This window comes from Macaca fascicularis, chromosome 5, assembly GCF_037993035.2.
Source record: "Macaca fascicularis isolate 582-1 chromosome 5, T2T-MFA8v1.1".
Taxonomy (NCBI): domain Eukaryota; kingdom Metazoa; phylum Chordata; class Mammalia; order Primates; family Cercopithecidae; genus Macaca; species Macaca fascicularis.
In genome coordinates, this window is record NC_088379.1 from 150,183,632 (window position 1) to 150,202,003 (window position 18,372).

An 18,372-nucleotide genomic window follows, 5' to 3' on the forward strand; every position below is an offset into this window, starting at 1 on the left:
TGACATTCCCTACCTCCTAGCCCACCATATCAAACTCCATGCAGGTCTACACATATGCCATACACTCTCTTACTCCTGGGCCTTTGCATATGCCGTGGCCTCTCACTTGGCTATCTTCTAGCATACCCCCAAGTCTTTCTACATGACTACCCCAAAAAGAGTTAATTGCCCTGTCTGTGTGCTTCCCTAATACTCTGTCCTTAAACCTACTTATTAAACACTTATTAGACACTTATTAAAGTGTCTTAGGATTGTCTGTTGATTTGTCTACCTCTGTATCTTTTTTTTTTTTTTTTTGAGACGGAGTCTTGGTGTGTCACCCAGGCTGGAGTGCAGCGGTATAATTTCAACTCACTGCAAGCTCCACCTCCTGGGTTCAAGTAATTTTCCTTCCTCAGCCTCCCAAGTAGCTGAGATTACAGGCGTGCTCCACCATGCCTGGCTGATTTTTTGTATTTTTAGTAGAGATGGGGCTTCACCATGTTGGCCAGGTTGGTCTCGAACTCCTGACCTCAAGTGATCTGCTCGCCTTGGCCTCCTAAAGTGCTGGAATTACAGGTGTGAGCCACTGCACCCAGCTCTCTCTGTATCTTAATTATAGGCCACTAGAAGGTAAGAATCGTCTTTTACTTGTTTGGTCTTCAGTGCTTGCCATTAGTCTGGATTGAGATAGGCACTCATTAAATGTTTTCTGAAGAAAGGAAGTAGGAATGGAAAGTCCTGACTTATCATTTAATCTTCATCTTTCTTAAGAAGAAGTGATGGAAATATCTATTGACTCTGATGTTACTCTGATGTCAGCCCTTCTTGAGCCTGCAAGAAGTAAAGTGAATAATTCAGGGCTCTCTGACTAACAGAGATGATGGAAGCAATTGCTTGTCCTCACTGCTGGAGCCCAGAAATAAGTTGAATGAATCATGCTTATGTTCCTGGTATGCATGCCATGAAAATGGTCTAAGAACTCCTAGCAACTCTCTCAAAATTAAGACAAATTTCAGTGTTGGCTGCCTAACATGTTTTCTGGCACATATATTTCCAAGCTCCACACTTGGCAGAGAGATGGTATCATAAAATTGAACATGATTGTGTTGGATAAGTAAACTGTGCTTCTGGTAATATACGCACAAAAGTTACATTTATATTCTCATTCACTGAGGTATGTAGGGGTGACTAACAAAGATATATCTGAGATGGGTGTGAGTCCAGGGCAGGATTAGGGCCTAAATTTGGCTGCTGAATGCATGTCCACTGACCTTTTCAGTATCTGGCAAACTTTACTTTAAAAACAGGGTTGATCTTTAAATTATGACTAGAAAAATCTTAGCTAAGCAGCAGTCCCTGCCCAACCTCCTCCCACTCCCAAATAAGAGAATAATGGTCTCTGTCTTTAAAAAGTTGCAAACTATCCTCTAAGTAGGTAGGATCCACATGGCAGATCATTTTTAAATTTCCAGAGCCCTCACTAGAAGTTTCATATCAGTAAGGAATTAAATTCTGTTGTGAATACAGAAAACCCTGACTATATAGAGGCTTAAACAAATTGAGAGTTTTGTGTTTCTCTTGTCGTAAGTTCAAAGGTAGAAAATCCAGCTGGTAAAGCAACTTCCGAATGCCATCAGGGACTGTTTTGTGTTGAATTGTGCCATCCTAAAAGATAAGCTGAAGTCCTAAGCCCTGGTACCTGTGAATTTGATGTTTTTGAAAATAGGGTCTTTGCAGATGTAACCAAGTTAAGATGAGGTTATTAGGGTGGGCTCTAATCCAACGTGACTGGTGTCCTTATAAGAAGTCAAAATTTAGATAGAGCACTCAGGAAGATGGCCATCTGAAGATGGAAGAAGAGATTTAAGTTACACGGTAGCAAACCCAGGAATACCTGGGGTTCCCTTCTAAGGGGCAAAGAAGGATCCTCACCTAGAGACTTCAGAGGATGCGTGATCCAACCAACACCTTGATTTCAGACTTCTGGCCTCCAGAACTGTAAGAGAACAGATCTCTGTTGTTTTAAGCCACCCAATTTTTGGAGTTTTGTTCTGGAAGCCCTGGGAAATAAATACAGGGATGTAGGATCCTTCCATTTTTCAACTCTGCTGAGCTCTCTTTGCCTCATACTCACATGATGGCTGGTTTGCCTTCAGCATCTTGTTTAAGTCCCATGTAGGAAGAAAAGAAAGGAAAATAAACAAAAGGCATTCACCAGTGAGATCTACCTTCTTTATTTTCCTGAAAACTGGCATTTTGTTTGAAGAGAGAATAAAAATTACTTACATTAATATCTCTATGTGTCTTTTTAAATTTTAAAAATAAACTTTGTTAGAGCAATCTTAGTTTCACCATGAAACTGAGCAGAAAGTACAGAGTTCCCATATACTCCCTGCCGCCACATGCATAATCTCTCCTGATATCAACATCCCACACCAGAATAGTACATTTGTTACAATGGATGAACCTGCATTGACATATCGTTATCACCCAAAGCCCATAGTTTACCCTAGGGTTCACTCTTGGTGTTGTACATTTTGTGGGTTTTGACAAATGTATAATGACATGCCTATACCATTATAGTATCTTACAGAGTAGTTTCACTACCCTAAAAGTCCTCTGTACTCTGTCTATTTGCCACATCCCTGGAAAACACTAATCTTTTTACTATCTCCATGGCTTTGCCTCTTCCAGAATGTCCTATAGTTGGAATTATACAGTGTGTATCCTTTTGATACTGTTTGGCTTTGTGTCCCCACCCAAATTTCATCTCAAATTGTAATCCCAGGTGTTGAGGGAGGGACCTGGTGGGAGGTGATTAGATCATGGGGGCAGTTTCCTCCATTCCTGTTCTCACGATAGTGAATGAGTTCTCACAAAATCTGATGGTTTTACAAGGCAGTTTTCCCTGCTCTGTCTTGCACTTGCTCTCTTGCCTGCTGCCATGTAAGACATGCCTGTTTCCCCTTCCACCATGATTATAAGTTTCCTGAAGCCTCCCCATCCATGCAGAACTGTGAGTCAATTAAACCTCTTTCCTTTATAAATTACCCAGTGTCAGGTAGTATCTTTATAGCAGTGTGAAAATGGATGAATACACCATTTCAGATTAGCATCTTTTACTTAATAACATATATTTAAGGTTCTTCCATGTCTTTTCATAGCTTGATCATTCATTTCATTTTAGTGCTCAATAATATTCCATTCTATCAATGTACCACAGCTGGTTTATCCATTTCACCCACTGAAGGAAATCTTGGTTGCTTCTTAGTTTTGACAAATATGAATTAAGCTTCTGCAAACACCTGTGTGTAAGTGTTTGTGTGGACATAAGTTTTCAGATCATAAGGGTAAATAGTAAGGAGTGTGATTGCTAGATTGTAGGTAAAAGTATGTTTAGTTTTGTAAGAAATGGCCAAACTATCTTTCAAAGTGACTGTACCAATTCGCATTCCCAGCAGCAGTGAAAGAGTAACTGTTGTTCCACATCCTCCCCAGCATTTAGGGTTTCAGTGCTTTGGATTTTGGACATTTTAATAGACATACAGTAGTATTTCATCATTTTAGTTTGCAATTCTTTAATGATATGCTATGTGAAGCATCATTTTATATGCCTATTTGCCACATCTTCTTCGGCAAGGTGTCTGTTCAGTCTTTTGTCCATGTTTACATCAAGTTGTTAATTTTCTTATTGTTGAGCTTCAAGAGTTCTTAGTATAGTTTGGATAACAGTGCTTTATCAGATAAGTCTTTTGCAAGTATTCTCTCCCTGTCTGTAACTTATCTTGCCATTATCTTGGGAGTCTACTTTCTTTTTTATTTTATTATTTTACTTTATTTTATTTATTTAGAGATGGAGTCTCACTCTTTCACCCAGGCTGGGGTGCAGTGGTGCGATCTTGGCTCACTGCAAGCTCCATCTCCCAGGTTCATGCCATTCTTCTGCCTCAGCCTCCTGAGTAGGTGAGACTACAGGTGCCTGCCACCATGCCTAATTTTTTGTATTTTTAGTAGAGATGGGGTTTCACCGTGTTAGTCAGGATGGTCTCAATCTCCTGACCTTGTGATCTACCCTCCTTGGCCTCCCAAAGTGCTGGGATTACAGGCGTGATACTTTCTTTTAAAAAGCTTTACTAGAGGCCTCAACCAGTGACTACTACTTCCATCTCCTGATCACCCCATGAGCAATGGTGTCTGAAAATGCATTATTTTGGCTAAACACACTGTAGGCACACATTAAATCGGGGTTCTCTTAGTAAGGAAGGAGAGAGCAGCTGTTGAATGGGGTATTATTTCCATTTGGGCTGGCATAACAAAATACAAGAGGATGGGTAGCTTATAAACAATAGAAATTTATTTCTTACAGTTCTGGAGGTTGGTAAGTCCAAGGTCAAGAGAATGGCAGATTTTGTGTCTGGTGGAGCTTGCCTTCATAGATGATGTCTTCTGGCTATGTCCTTACATGATGGAAGGGGCAAGCTAGCTCTCTGGGGTTCTTTTGTAAGGATACAAATCCCAATCATGAAGGCTCCACCCTCATGACCTAATCACCTCCCAAAGGTGATACCATCCTCCTAATACCATCACATGGATGATTATGTTTCAACATATGAATTCTGGTGTGGATACAAACACACAGACCACAGCAAGTGGGCATTACTAGTGTTTGTCACAGAAACCCTTTTACCTAGGGCCTTGTAAATAGTTTTATGACAGAGTAGAACTAAGATTCTAAATGAACAGAATCTCATGTGCTTCTTTCTAAAATATTAAATATTATAGAAACTAAAATCTAAAAGGGCAGTTACAGGCTGTCTAATCAAAACCTCTTATTTTATACATAGGGAATAATTCTCCAAGATGTGTAAGCAGCGTAATCAGGGTTTACAAAGCTAGTTGGTACCAGAGCCCTTGACTTTCATAGAGAGTCATTGTACCTGTTTTAGTGTGCAGTTCATCTTTAGAAGGCAATATCCTAATAATTTCTTTACCAAGCTAAGAAAAGCACAATTTCTTTAGAAGGTAATATCCTAATAATTTCTTTACCAAGATACAGAAAGCAAGCTAATAGTCTACTAGACACAACAAACCTCACCCAAATAGCTAAGTGTAGCATCCATTCACTTTGCTTCTTATATCTTATTTCTAAGCTTGAGGCAGAAATGAAAGGTTTGTATTCATAAGGCATAGGAGCTACAACCTAGATGACTTATATTTGTTAAAAAAAATAATAATAAACTCTCTGTCTACTCAACTTTGTTGATTCCATGACTAGATTCCTAGACCAAGAAACATAAAAAGTAAAAATTTGGCTGATTTTAGACCTCTAAAAAGAGTAAGGAAAATAATTTAGTCATATATTTCCAAAAAACTGTTTGTTAAAGTCATGAAGTTTGAAAAGCATCATGGAACACATCTTGGATCGATGTATGTTCTTGAAATTGGTCCCTAAGTGTTAGAGGTTCAGATGATTTTATGATTTACATATAAAAAGTGTACTGCAAAGTTAATGGAGCTAGGCTGGATGGCATGAAGTTTTATATAAAATAAAATACATTTAGCATTCAGGTAAGAGAAAATGTATCTATTTCATTAATCAACGTTACTTCCACAATATATACAGTAGCACATAATGAGATCTAATCCACTCACCAAGATATAAATTTATCAGGTTAGGAGAATGGGCCTCTATTATAAATCAGATGTTAACAGTAGCTTATGGTTTCTTAAAATGCAGACACTGTTTTTGAACTGATCTAAAGAAACTTGCATGGAAAAATTTGCTTCATAATGATATAAACTGTAATGCTTAGGGGTCCTGTTCTCTGAGTCATTCTAATTTTGGTTTATATACTGCTGAATTAAGCATTGCCTCAGAAGAGCGAGTCATGGGACAACGAGCAGGAGATCGGGACAGGGACACTGGAGGAAAAAGTAACCGGCAGCTTGTCCTGAAGCTCTCCTGCTGTACAAGCTTCCACACACCTGCCAGGGAAATTTTAAAATGTTGACTGTATTCATAAGGACATTTCAATGGTTTGACATTTGGAGATACAAAAGTGGAGGCAGGGAAGAATCTCCCTCCTATTCCTGCTCTCAGCCACCCTTCTCTCTCTTTTTTTTTCCTTTTTTTTCTTTTTTTTTTTTTTTTTGAGACATAGTCTCACTCTATCACCCAGTCTGGAGTGCAGTGGCACGATCTCAGCTCACTGCAACCTCTGCCTCCTGGGTTCAAATGGTTCTCATGCCTCAGCATCCCAAGTAGCTGGAACTACATGCATGACCCACCATGCCCAGACAGCTACCCTTTCTTAAGGCAACTCATGTTAAACATTTTAAATGTACTCTCATAACATTATATTCATGGATGGATGGATGTATTCATGATTTGTTATTCATCTCATTTAGATAAAAGAATTAATTGATACCAATGAAAGGTGAAGATAATTTGCCATTTGACACAGGCCAAAAATTTTGGAGTTATCCTCCCTTCCTTCCTGCATTCCTTCTTCCTTTGCTTCCTTCCTTCTTTTCATGCCCTATCTCAACGCATCTCCAATATAATTGGCCTTCCTTTCAAAATATATGTAGATTTAAAATATTCCTCACCACCTACACCTACATCATCCTGGCCCCAGACACCAACATCTCTCACCTGGACTATGTCAACAGCTTCCTCGTGCTTCTCCTTGCTTCCTTCCTTGTCCCCTTTAAAACTAGTGTGATCCTAAAGCAATCCAAGTCAGATCACATCACTCCTCTACTCAGAACTTTCCAATGGCTTCCTACTTTACTTAGAGAAAATACGAAATCCTTACAATGGGCCACACGTCGCTTTATCATCTGGCTCTATGTCTCCTTGATCTTATCCACCAACTGCTCTCATTCTCACTCATTGCCCAGTCACACTGTCTTCCTTGCTTTCCTTAAACTTATCAGCCTTACTCCCACCCCACCAGTTGTTCAGCTGTTTTCTCTGTCTGCAGCCTTTCCCAGCCACCTACATAGATGGTCCCTCACCCCCTTCCTCTACTTGTTCAAATGGCACCTTCTAGGCGAGGCCTCCCTAACTACCCTGCTTAAAATGTCAGCCTCCTCCCCAGCCCCTGTATTTCCCAACCACCTTACCTCGGTTTCATAGCATTTGATGCCTACTAAAGTACTGTGATTTACTTGCTAGTTTTGTTTATTGCTGTCTCCCTTCATTTGAATGTGATATGAAGGGAGAGATTTTTGTCCACGTGGCTCACAGCTGTGTCCTCGGTGCTCAGAACAATGCCCAGTAAACGTATGGTAAGTGAATAAATTTCAGACACTCTAGGAATCTTTCTACTTTCTTTCTCTCTCTTTTTGTTTTTGATTTTTAGTAGAGATGGGTTTTCACCGTGTTAGCCAGGATGGTCTTGATCTCCTGACCTCGTGATCTGCCTGCCTCAGCCTCCCAAAGTGCTGAGATTACAGGTGTGAGCCACCATGCCCGGCCTTCTACTTTCTTTTGCATAAAATATTGTTTCTAAATTATCCCTGCCTAGGCCACATGCAGAACAAAGTTGATAGTACTCAAAAACTGGCTGACTATTGTAATAATTCTGTCCCTATATATTCTCATTCTTGAGAGAAAAGTACATTTGCTTTATTTATGAGGCACAGAGGGTCATTGCTCTGTAATTATGACTACTGAGGACGTGTTATGCGTTGAATTGTGTCCCCTCAAAATCCATACGTTGAAGTCCCAACCCTCAGCACCTCAGAATGTGACCTTATTTGGAATAAGATTATTGCAGATGTAATTAAGATGAGGTCATACTAGAGTAGGGCGGGTTCCTAATCCTGTATGACTGGTGTCCTTATAAAACAGAAAATTTAACACAGACATGCAGATAGAGAGTACCATGTGAAAATAAAGACAGAGATCTACAAACCAAGGAATGCCAAAGACTGCCAGCAAATTACCAGAAGCTAGAAGAGGGGCATGGAACAGTTTCTCCTTCATAGCCATCAGGAGGAACCACTCCTGCTGACACCTTGACCTCAGACTTCCAGCCTCCAAAACTGTGAGATAATGAATTTCTGTTGTTTGAGCCACCTGGTTTATGGTACCTTGTTATGGCAGCCCTAGGAAACTAACATAGGACCTATGGAACCGTGGCATCTTTTTGTTTTTGTTTACAAGTGGTTCACATAACTGGGGCAGAATACCACTCAACAAACATATCGAATGAGCAATGGGGAAAGTTTGCCATGATCTGCTTCAAGGAGGACAAGGAACATGGGAAATAGAAAATCAACATTGGACTGACATTCCCACCAGAGCACTGACCATGTCATTTAATATTCAGTTTCCAGCACAGAACCTGATTCTGATTCTCAAGACACATTTGTTGAGAAAAACTGAATATCGGACAGAGCAGGCAGCTCTATGCCAAGCAAGAGATCTTACATGGGAGATTGTGGGGCTGGGGAACTGGTGCTCTCTGATCCATTCATGAAGTTTAAGCAACCATTCTGATTTCACATTGCCAGGAGTCTCCCTACTGACAGGGCACCCACGTTCTGCATCATTACTTGAGTTTGCTTTTACTTAGGTAGATAGTATGTGGTTTTTAAAGTGTATTTATAGGATTATTGGTAGGAACAGATTTATTTCACATTTAAACAGCTGGTTCAACATTCCTTTAAACTCAGATGTGTAATTCTGTTGTTAAATTATTATGTAGTGTTTCTAAAAACTTCACTTTCTTAAAGGCTGATGTGAATACAAAATCTTCAGAAAGATTGTTTGAAGCCACAATAGGTATTCCTAATAGATTGCCTTTGTCGGTCGGTTATTTTACATTGGAGGAGAAAATAATGCTATTGTTGTGGATTAAAATATTGTGCTTTAAATGTCATTGCTATTAAATATCAAGACATAGAAACCCAAAATAGTAAGGACAAAGATTTAGGATAAAATAAGTGAGATCCAATATAATATTTTTGAAATGTGCTTATTCATGTGAGTTCAGAATGCATATAAGTGTCTGGACAACTCAAGTAATTTTTGTTTTATCTGAAATACTCTTATTTTTATTTTTTGAGACAGTCTTGCTCTGTCACCCAGGCTGCAGTGCAGTGGCACAATCTCGGCTCACTGCAACCTCTGCCTCCCAGATTCAAGCAATTCTTGTGCCTTGCCTCTCAAGAAGCTGCAATTACGGTTGCGTGCCACCACACCTGGCTAATTTTTGTATTTTTAGTAAAGATAGAGTTTTGGCATGTTGGCCAGGTTGGTCTCGAACTGCTGACCTGAAGTGATCTGTCCACCTTGGCCTCCCAAAGTGCTGGGATTACAGGTGTGAGCCACTGTGCCCGGCCTCCATCGGAAATACTCTTAAAAAGAAATCATGACTTTTTATGCCTGAAAATTTTAAATATCTCTATCATTCATCTGTGGTTCACTAAAAAGGGCCATAATTCCATGATTATCTATACCTTGAGAACTGTGAGGTGTGATCTGGTCGCCCTCCTCCTGACCTTGTGCTGACGAGTGACTGCTTTGACCACCGAAGTATGGCAGAAGAAATGCCATGCCAGTCTGTCTGGTGCTCTTGGACTCTCAGTTACCATGTGAGAAGTCTGACAGGCCTGCTACCATATAGTGAGGGGACACTAGGTAGCCACATAGGCTTGAAAAGAGAGAGAGATGGAGAGAAAGAGAGAGATGGCTGGACCCTTTTCCCATCTCTTCCAGCCCCTAGCCATTTGAATTATCCCAGACATTGTTGAGCAGAGACAAGCAGTCCCCACTGTACCCTGTCCAAATTCTAACCCACAAAATAGACACAATAGACCCAGAGTGAGACATACTACTACTAATAAATTGTTTTAAGCCACCAGTATTTGGGGTAGTTTGTTATGCATCAGTAGGTAACTGGGCCATCATCTTTCTCATATAGATAGCTTCGGATGAGATCTTGTAACTTCCCAGGTGTTCTCTTTATGACATCTAATAATACCTCCAGTCTTCAGAATTGGAATTTCTTATTGAGTTATATTATGCTTTCCAGCCAATCATGTACTGATTAATTTCTTGTCACTCAGAAATAATCTGTTCAAACTATTGATATTAACAAAAGGTGCCAAAACACTGTTTTGTATACTTGGTATGGCATGAGTATTATGCTCACTAAATTATTTTAAAAAGTATGTGCATCTGATATGAAGATTTTCTTTTAATTGATACTAGGAAAAAGTAGACTTCTCATTAGCACAGTTTTCCAGCAGAAATTGCAGTTGACTCCCAAGAAGTGTAATACAGTATGTGTTGATAAACATGATGAGCAACTAACTGGACTAGCTACCCTCTTTGTATGGCTACCAGAAACTACATAATGTGCCTCATAAATGTTTGGCACATATTCAATTCTCAAAAATGCAACTTCTCACCATTTCTCCCTTTTTTTTTCTTTTTTTGCTGCTATGTAACATTTAAACCTTTGAAAACCCAATGCTGGTTAAAACCATAGTCTATTGCATGTATGTGTTTTAACCATTTGCAATGTGGGTTTTAGAAATTAGAGGTACCGTATAGTATTATAGGTAACGGATTTGCAAAGTTCCCCTAGCATTTTGCATTTAGAGGGCTTGTATCAGAAGCTTCCATTGAAGTCAATTCATTCACCTTTTAAAAGAGATGTATTTAGCACATGAAATTGAATTTACTTGCAAAATTCACTCTGTGTCCCCAGAAATAAGTCAGAAGACATATGCAGCAGTTGTTTAATGTGGCAACAAAACAGGATGTTTGTTTGTATTTAGTATAAATTACAAATACATACATGAACATGTGAAAACAATTCTCTTTAGATGAAGTCAATTGTGCTTTATATGTTTAAGGGTTCTTTTAATTAAATGAGTTTCTTTTGCCTGACAAAACAAAACAGCAAGGAAATTCCACACAGGAAAAATTATTATGTTTTAATTTGAATATAAATTGAGTGGTAGAAGAACACCAAATTATTTTCTCTCTCCTAGAAGGGTAGGATGGAGGGCTTACATACACACATACCAGGTTCTTTATGTCTCAAGTGAACAGGAGTGTATAGCCCCGATCTTCAACTGCATTTACTTTCAATCTCAAAACCACTCCAGGCTTTAGCACAACTCATAATAATGGGTGGCCTCTGTCCAAGAGGAAGTTCAAGATTGGCATGCTGGCCAAGGTGAGAGCCAGGTGTATGCATTAGCAGACTTCACGGGTTTTTGCATAGTGCTTCACTCAAATGATTGCTATAAATCACTCCAAAATTCACACTCAAAAATGACTGTAGGACTTTTAGTAGGACTACAAAGGGTACGGTGGGAATTTACAGCCGTTCTGTAAGGTTCCTCAAATGTTGATTCTGCTTTGCAAGGTACATGAACTTGACGCCCCTGGGAACCATTGCTGTAGAGAATGTGTCAGGTTTTTAGTACAGAGGTCAGCTTTTCACTCACTTTGTCACTAGTAAGCTGAAAGAAAATTTGTTGGGGCATTTCTTCTCATCCCTGAGATAAAAACAATTGCCCAAGTTTTTTCCTTTTAAATACTTTGACCCAGAGATAGACGATTCTCATCTGTCTAGAGGTGCTCTCAGAATTGCTCTCGTTCTGTGCAGTACATTTTGATAGTGCTATTTATATTAGTTCTCTGAAGCAAAGCCTCATATATAGTGGCAAAGCTGTCCACAAAGTGACACAGGAAACTGGATTTGCAGTGGGGGCAGCTGATCTAAATCATTTTTTGTTTCTCATTTTAAAAGCCCCTTTATGAAATCCACAAGCTTTTGCCAAGCTCTTCAAACAGTCTTTTAGCCACCACATGAGTTGAGTTCCTGCCTCTGTGCCCTGACTGATTGCTTAGGCAGCTGCGTGGGTGGCTTCAGAGTTGCACTGAAGGCTTTTATGTGGTTTTTTTGGCTGATGGGCTATTTCTACTGTCTTGTCCCTATGGGTAGCATCTCAAATTTGACTGGCTGTGATGAACACATCATTAGTCATTTGAGAAAAATATCTGGTGAAAATGCCCTGTGATGTAAATACAAATTTGTCTTCTTTTCCCAGCCTGGAAAACGTTCTGCCTCAGAAAATTGTAAATGACTTGGAAGAATTAGATTGTGTCTCATTTTAATGAATAAAAAGCCAACAAAAACATCATCACCTTTGCTGCATTCAAATCCTTAAAGGTTTCTTGAATCAGAAGATAAAAGTAAAAAAGGAGAAAGGAAATTTGTTTGCCTTGCCATGTTACTAGACCATGACTAGGTAAACAGTTTGCCATAGACTGCAGTAAATAAAGTGAGCCCTGTTATCACATATTTATTGAGCACCTATTATGTTCCAGGTACTATGCTAAGTCATCTGGTTACAAAAATGAATGAAATGTATTGCAGGTTAGGCTCTCTGGAAGGCAGAAACTGAGATGGAATTAAGAGTGCAAATATTTTACTGAAGAGTAAGTCCTGTGAAAGAGAAACTGAGGAAGCAAGACTGAGAAGAGGGAATCATCAGAACATGATGAAGACCTTACAATGTCTGTGCCAGCCCAGCAGGAAGTTTCACAGTAATGACTGCCCATTGGAGGAGGATTGCACAGTAAACAAAGGACGAGGCCCTTACACCACTGCCATGTTCAGTTGCTGGCTGGACACCACCCAAATAAGGACCTAACCTCTGCTACCACTGCCTTGCTCAGTCATGAACCAGGGTCTCTCCAAGAAGAATTTGAACGTGGCTTGAACACTGAGGTGAATCCTGGAGAAGCAGACAACTGGAGGCTGCCGAGTAGTCACCTTCTTTCTTCTGGTCAGCGAGTCTTTTCTCCAAGATATTTGGAAATAGCTAGCTCCTCAAGGGCTCTGGTGGACCTAATTTCCTGAGGGATACTTCAGAGACAAAATAAAGCCCCTGTCTCTGCAGTTGGTCTCCAGGCTACAGCTGGAACTCATCATCTTTCTCCTCCACTATCCATTCTAAATTCTCTTCACTCTATGTTGGCCTTGGCAGTTTTTCTGGAGTAGAATATCCCATTAAACATGAACTTCTCTGGCTAGGCCTGCTGCATGTTTCCATTTATATGGGCAAAGAGTGGCAAGAGATGCTCAAATTGAATCACTTGAGTGCTACATATTCCTGCTTGTCTCTATCATACCAGGAAATCTTCTTCCTCATGCATTTTAGGGTCAATTATGACAAGGTGATGATTTCTTTTCTTGTTTGGTGATCCCTGGACATAAATATCCCAAAGTATTCAAGGGGCAGCTGTATCCTGTACTTCAAGGAATCTCTTGCTATTTCCCTGGGTGAGCGCATGCCCCCTTTAGAAATGAGGGCTTCTCAACCTTCAGCGAGCCCAGGCAGGTATCTGCAGAGTACCCCAGTAGATTTTTGGGAATGATAGTAAGTGGGGCCGATTCTACTGCTATCCCTTGGTTCCAGACCCATGGGAACCTGCCGGTTCCTGATAAAAATGTGGTGCCACAGTGAGGTCTCTGATTCAATAAATGTTCTGCTTCCTGGAGGACGGTGCTGCATCTCATAGGGTACTGCTTGTGACCTACTGCATCAGTTGCCCCTTCAGCAAGTTGCTTAACACTTTAAAACCCCAGCAGCCTCTGGGCAGTGTGGGAGAAGTAGTGTGTAATATGACTAATAAATTGCATAATCATGGGCCCACCTTTTTGCTCTCATATTACAGTTAAAGTTGGTTCTCTGGTTGGATGTTATGTTATGTGGAATTCTATGTCTACAAGCATTCCATACATTCCCAGGTAGTGGTGCTTCCCTGTAGGTGGGAAAGGCAAATCCCTATCAGGAATAAGTATTCCTGTGAAAAGAAACTGCTGGCATTTCCAACATGGAAGAATCCCAGTGAAGTCAGTTTGTGACCAAGTGGCCAGTTGGTCTTTTTGAGGAACCCTGCCATATCAGGGGCTTAACATTTATCTCTGTGGTTGGCAGGTTAAATATTGAAAGTATTAATAGCTAGACAGGCCTTGATGAGTAGCAGTCACTGCTGTTGGGCTCATGTGCAATCTCTGTCTCAACTGCCACGGCCACTTTGTGTGTGCATTTTGCCAGTATTGCAGTGGACACATTGACAAAGGTTAGCTAACATAAATTTGGGCCAACTCATTTTGTCTACTGGGTTTACATACTTCACATGCAAGTCCACATGTTTATCTCATTCCTCGACCCAAGAATTCCTTACTTTGAAGATTTCAGAGGCTCCCACTTGGCTTTCCCCACTGTGATAGTTTTACTTCACAGGCCAGGGACCCAGTGGAGCCCAGGGTTCCAACTGCCAGGTATGTCAATACCACAAATACATTCAGGTACAAGAAAAATATGTCAGGCTTTGGCCAGGACTCCATTTGTTAACTCTCCCCATATGCTCCACTTGTTACAGACCATGATGACACTTTAGGTCTCTGGGAATCAATGTCAACTTAGACTCTGTGTCCACCAGACCTGCGTTTATTTCCATCTCCACAGTGTATGTAGCCCCTTGAATATGACTGTAGGTTACTTTGTAGAGGCACTGAGGAAATCTTTACAACAGATAATTGGTATTGCAAGGTCTTTCTTTCTAGGGACCCAGACACTTCTTTAGTCAATGGGTTCTGGATCTGAAAATTGGCTCAAGGACAGGAACTGTATAAAAGATCATGAATTTTTATTTGGACAACTACTCTCAACTTTCTGCTTCTTTAGTCTTGCTTCATTCTTACAACTAATGTTAAACAGTACCCTTGTTGCTGCCTATTTTACCCCTAGGGACACATGTTCAATTAACCATCTCTACAACTCCCTACAGGTCAAAGGCCTTTGGTTGCCCCTCTGACCTGGCCCTCAATGATTAAGTACCAATACATGGCTATTGGTACTTGGCCATGCTATTAAAGAACCCAGCTCTGTGACCACCTTCTGTATCACCAGCCCTGGCATGCAGAGGAGAGTCATCACTGAACATCCAAGTGATACTGGTGTCTTTCTCACCAGCACATTCCTGATCATGACATCCAAGACTTGGTCATAAAAAGCTTAGCAACTTCCCCTTGGCATGCCAGGATCTCAGATATCATTATTGTGAGGAAGCTCAAAGTAGCCCAAGAGAAGAAAGCAAACGGTCCACATCTAGGTGTTCTGCCTAAAAAATCAGTTGAGGTCCCACTCCGCAGCCGGTATCAACCGCTAGGCATGTGAGTGAAGGCACCTGCAGGGAAGTCCAGCCCCCAGCTGTCAAGTCACCTGCAGCCACTAAGTTTTCTCAGCTGAGGCCCCAAACATCATGAAGCAGAGACAAACTGTCCCCACTGTTTCGTGTCTAAATTCCTGAGCCCCACAATACATGAGCAAAATAAGATGGCTGTCTTAATGCCAGCAAGTTTTGGCATGCTATAGTAAACAGAGCAAAAATTAAATTCACAAATATAAAATATATTCCTCCCTAGCAGCAACAACTAACTAGAAAATATAATGCAAAATAAAATATTTAGAATAGCAATAAAAACTATTAATACATAGAAACTGGGAATCAGTCTGACAAAGAATGCATAAGAACTTTATAGAAAAAAATGTTGAACTCTGATAAAGAACATAAAAATTAAATCTGCCAGGAGCGGTGGCTCACGCTTGTAATCCTAGCACTTTGGGAGGCCAAGACGGGCGGATAACGAGGTCAGGAGATCAAGATCATCCTGGCTAACACCATCTCTACTGAATAATATAAAAAAATTAGCCGGGCGTGGTGGTGGGCGTCTGTAGTCCCAGCTACTCGGGAGGCTGAGGCAGGAGAATGGCGTGAACCCGGGAGGTGGAGCTTGCAGTGAGCCGAGATCGCACCACCGCACTCCAGCCTGGGAGACTCAGCAAGACTCTGTTTCAGATAAAAAAAAAAAAAAAAAAAAAAAAATTAAATTCAAGTAAATCTGTTTTAAAAAGCAAAAGTAATTCAGCAAAAATCCATTGGATTTTACTATATACAAATCAGGATTTCTGTTCGAAGAAGTACACATGTCGAAGTTAACATACACTAAACTGAGATAAAATATTTGTGAAGTCTAAAATTAACAAGGGTTTAATAGCTAGACTGTATTGCAAACTTTTATAAATTAGCAGTAAAAAGATAGGAAACAATAACATATGAGCAAAGGAGATATATTGGTAAGAATGTGAAGACTGAGGAACAACTTTTTTTTTTTCAAATTATGGAAATGTTTATTTTAATATCAAGCTTATACATAAAATAACATTTGCTAATTTTTATAAGCACATGTATTATCAAACCTTGTTGACAAACTGTTAGAATCATTTATAATTATTCTCATTATTTGCCTTTAATATTTATTTATTTATTTATTTATTTATTTATTTATTTATTTGTGTGTGTGTGTGTGTGTCCACAAGTTCTTTTTTTTTTTATACTTTAAGTTCTAGGGTACATGTGCACAACGTGCAGGTTTGTTACATATGTATACATGTGCCATGTTGGTGTGCTGCACCCATTAACTTGTCATTTACATTAAGTATATCTCCTAATGCTATCCCTTCCCCCACCCCCTCCCCACAATAGGACCCAGTGTGTGATGCTCCCCTTCCTGTGTCCAAGTGATCTCATTGTTCAATTCCCACCTATGAGTGAGAACGTGCAGTATTTGGTGTTCTGTTCTTGCGATAGTTTGCTGAGAATGATGGTTTCCAGCTGCATCCATGTCCCCACAAAGGACATGAACTCATCCTTTTTTATGGCTGCACAGTATTCCATGGTGTATATGTGCTACATTTTCTTAATCCAGTCTGTCACTGATGGACATTTGGGTTGATTCCAAGTCTTTGCTATTGTGAATAGTGCACAATAAACATACGTGTGCATGTGTCTTTATAGCAGCATGACTTATAATCCTTTGGGTATATCCCCAGTAATGGGATAGCTGGGTCAAATGCTATTTCTAGTTCTAGATTCTTGAGGAATCGCCACACTGTTTTCCACAATGGTTGAACTAGTTTACAGTCCCACTAACAGGGTAAAAGTGAGGAACAACTTTTTAAAGTAAAACTCTCAGGCAGGTGCAGTGGCTCACACATCCCTGCAATCCCAGCACTTTGGGAAGCTGAGGTAGGTGGATCACTTGAGCTCAGGAGTTCAAGATCAGCCTGGGCAACATGCCAAAATCCTGTCTCTACAAAAAATACAAATATTAGCCAGGTGTGGTGGTGCACCTGTAGTCCCAGCTACTTGGGAGGCGGAGGTGGGAGGACTGCTTCAGGTTGAGGCTGTAGTGAGCTGAGATAACACCACTGCACTACAGCCTGGGTGACCGAGTGAGACCCTGACTCAAAATAAAAAATTAATTAATAAAATAAAGTAAAACTTGCTAATAATTGAGGAAAAAGGCAAACTAAAACCAAGATGAAATACCACTTGTATCAGTCAGTTTCACACTGCTATAAAGATAGTGCCTGAGACTGGGTAATTTATAAACAAAAGAGGTTTCATTGACTCACAGTTCTGCATGGCTGGAGAGGCCTCAGGGAACTTACAATTATGGCATAAGGTGAAGAGAAAGCAAGGTATGTCTTACATGGCTGCAGGAGAGACAGAATGCAGAGGAAACTGACACTTTTAAGCCATCAAATCTCCCAAGAACTCCCTTACTATCATGAAAACAGCATGAAGGAAACCACTCCTATGATCCAATCACTGCCCACCAGGTTCCTTCCTCCACATGTGGGGATTACAATTCAAGATAAGATTTGGGTGGGCACACAGAGCCAAACCATGTCACCACTTTATGCCCAAATGTCAAAAATTAGGAAAGTGGATCAAATATAAAATATTGATGAGAATGTGAGAGTATGAGGCCCCTTATTCACTAATGAGGGAGTTTAAGCATGGCAGCCATGCTTGCAAGGACTTTAGCAACATTTTTTAAAATTACACATGCATATTCCCTATAACTGATTATCTCACTTCTGAGTATAATTCTCCTTTCTCCCTGAAATGATTGCACAGAGATTCAAGGAGATGAATCAATCAGGATCCAGACAAGAAAATAAAAGTCAGGCTAGGTATTTCAAAAGTAAGTATTCAATACAGGGGGCTGATTAAACAAGTATTGGAAGGATAAAAGAGGTCATAGTGCACACTGGGGTAATTCAGGGATTAATAACCGTGGATAGGAGCTATCACTTTTGGAACTGGGGGAACAAAAGGAAAGAGGTGGTATGACCACAACATAGGGACTTTGAGGAGGGAACCTCTGGGGTTGGTGCCCAGACCTCTGAGAGGAAGGTGCCACAAGGCTGATGGTACATGAACCACTGAAAGTGTACACAGCTGGTGCTCAGACTGCTGAGGGACACAGCTCATCT

At 40.3% G+C, this 18,372-nt stretch overlaps 1 long non-coding RNA gene across 11 annotated transcripts in view; it reads left to right on the plus strand.

The window, feature by feature from the left end:
* The window catches only part of LOC123573636 (uncharacterized), a 180,859-nt gene that overhangs the window by 86,224 nt on the left and 76,263 nt on the right, over positions 1-18,372 (plus strand). For 5 of the 11 annotated variants that reach the window (XR_010587027.1, XR_010587024.1, XR_010587026.1 and 2 more), the window contains 2 exons: positions 12,064-12,297; positions 12,393-13,048. The exons of 5 other annotated variants lie outside the window; for them this stretch is intronic. This is a non-coding gene — a long non-coding RNA (uncharacterized lncRNA). Of the gene's footprint in view, positions 1-7,161; positions 7,276-12,063; positions 12,298-12,392; positions 13,049-18,372 lie in introns of those variants that run through there. One more of the 11 variants, XR_012435142.1, reaches the window with a different exon arrangement.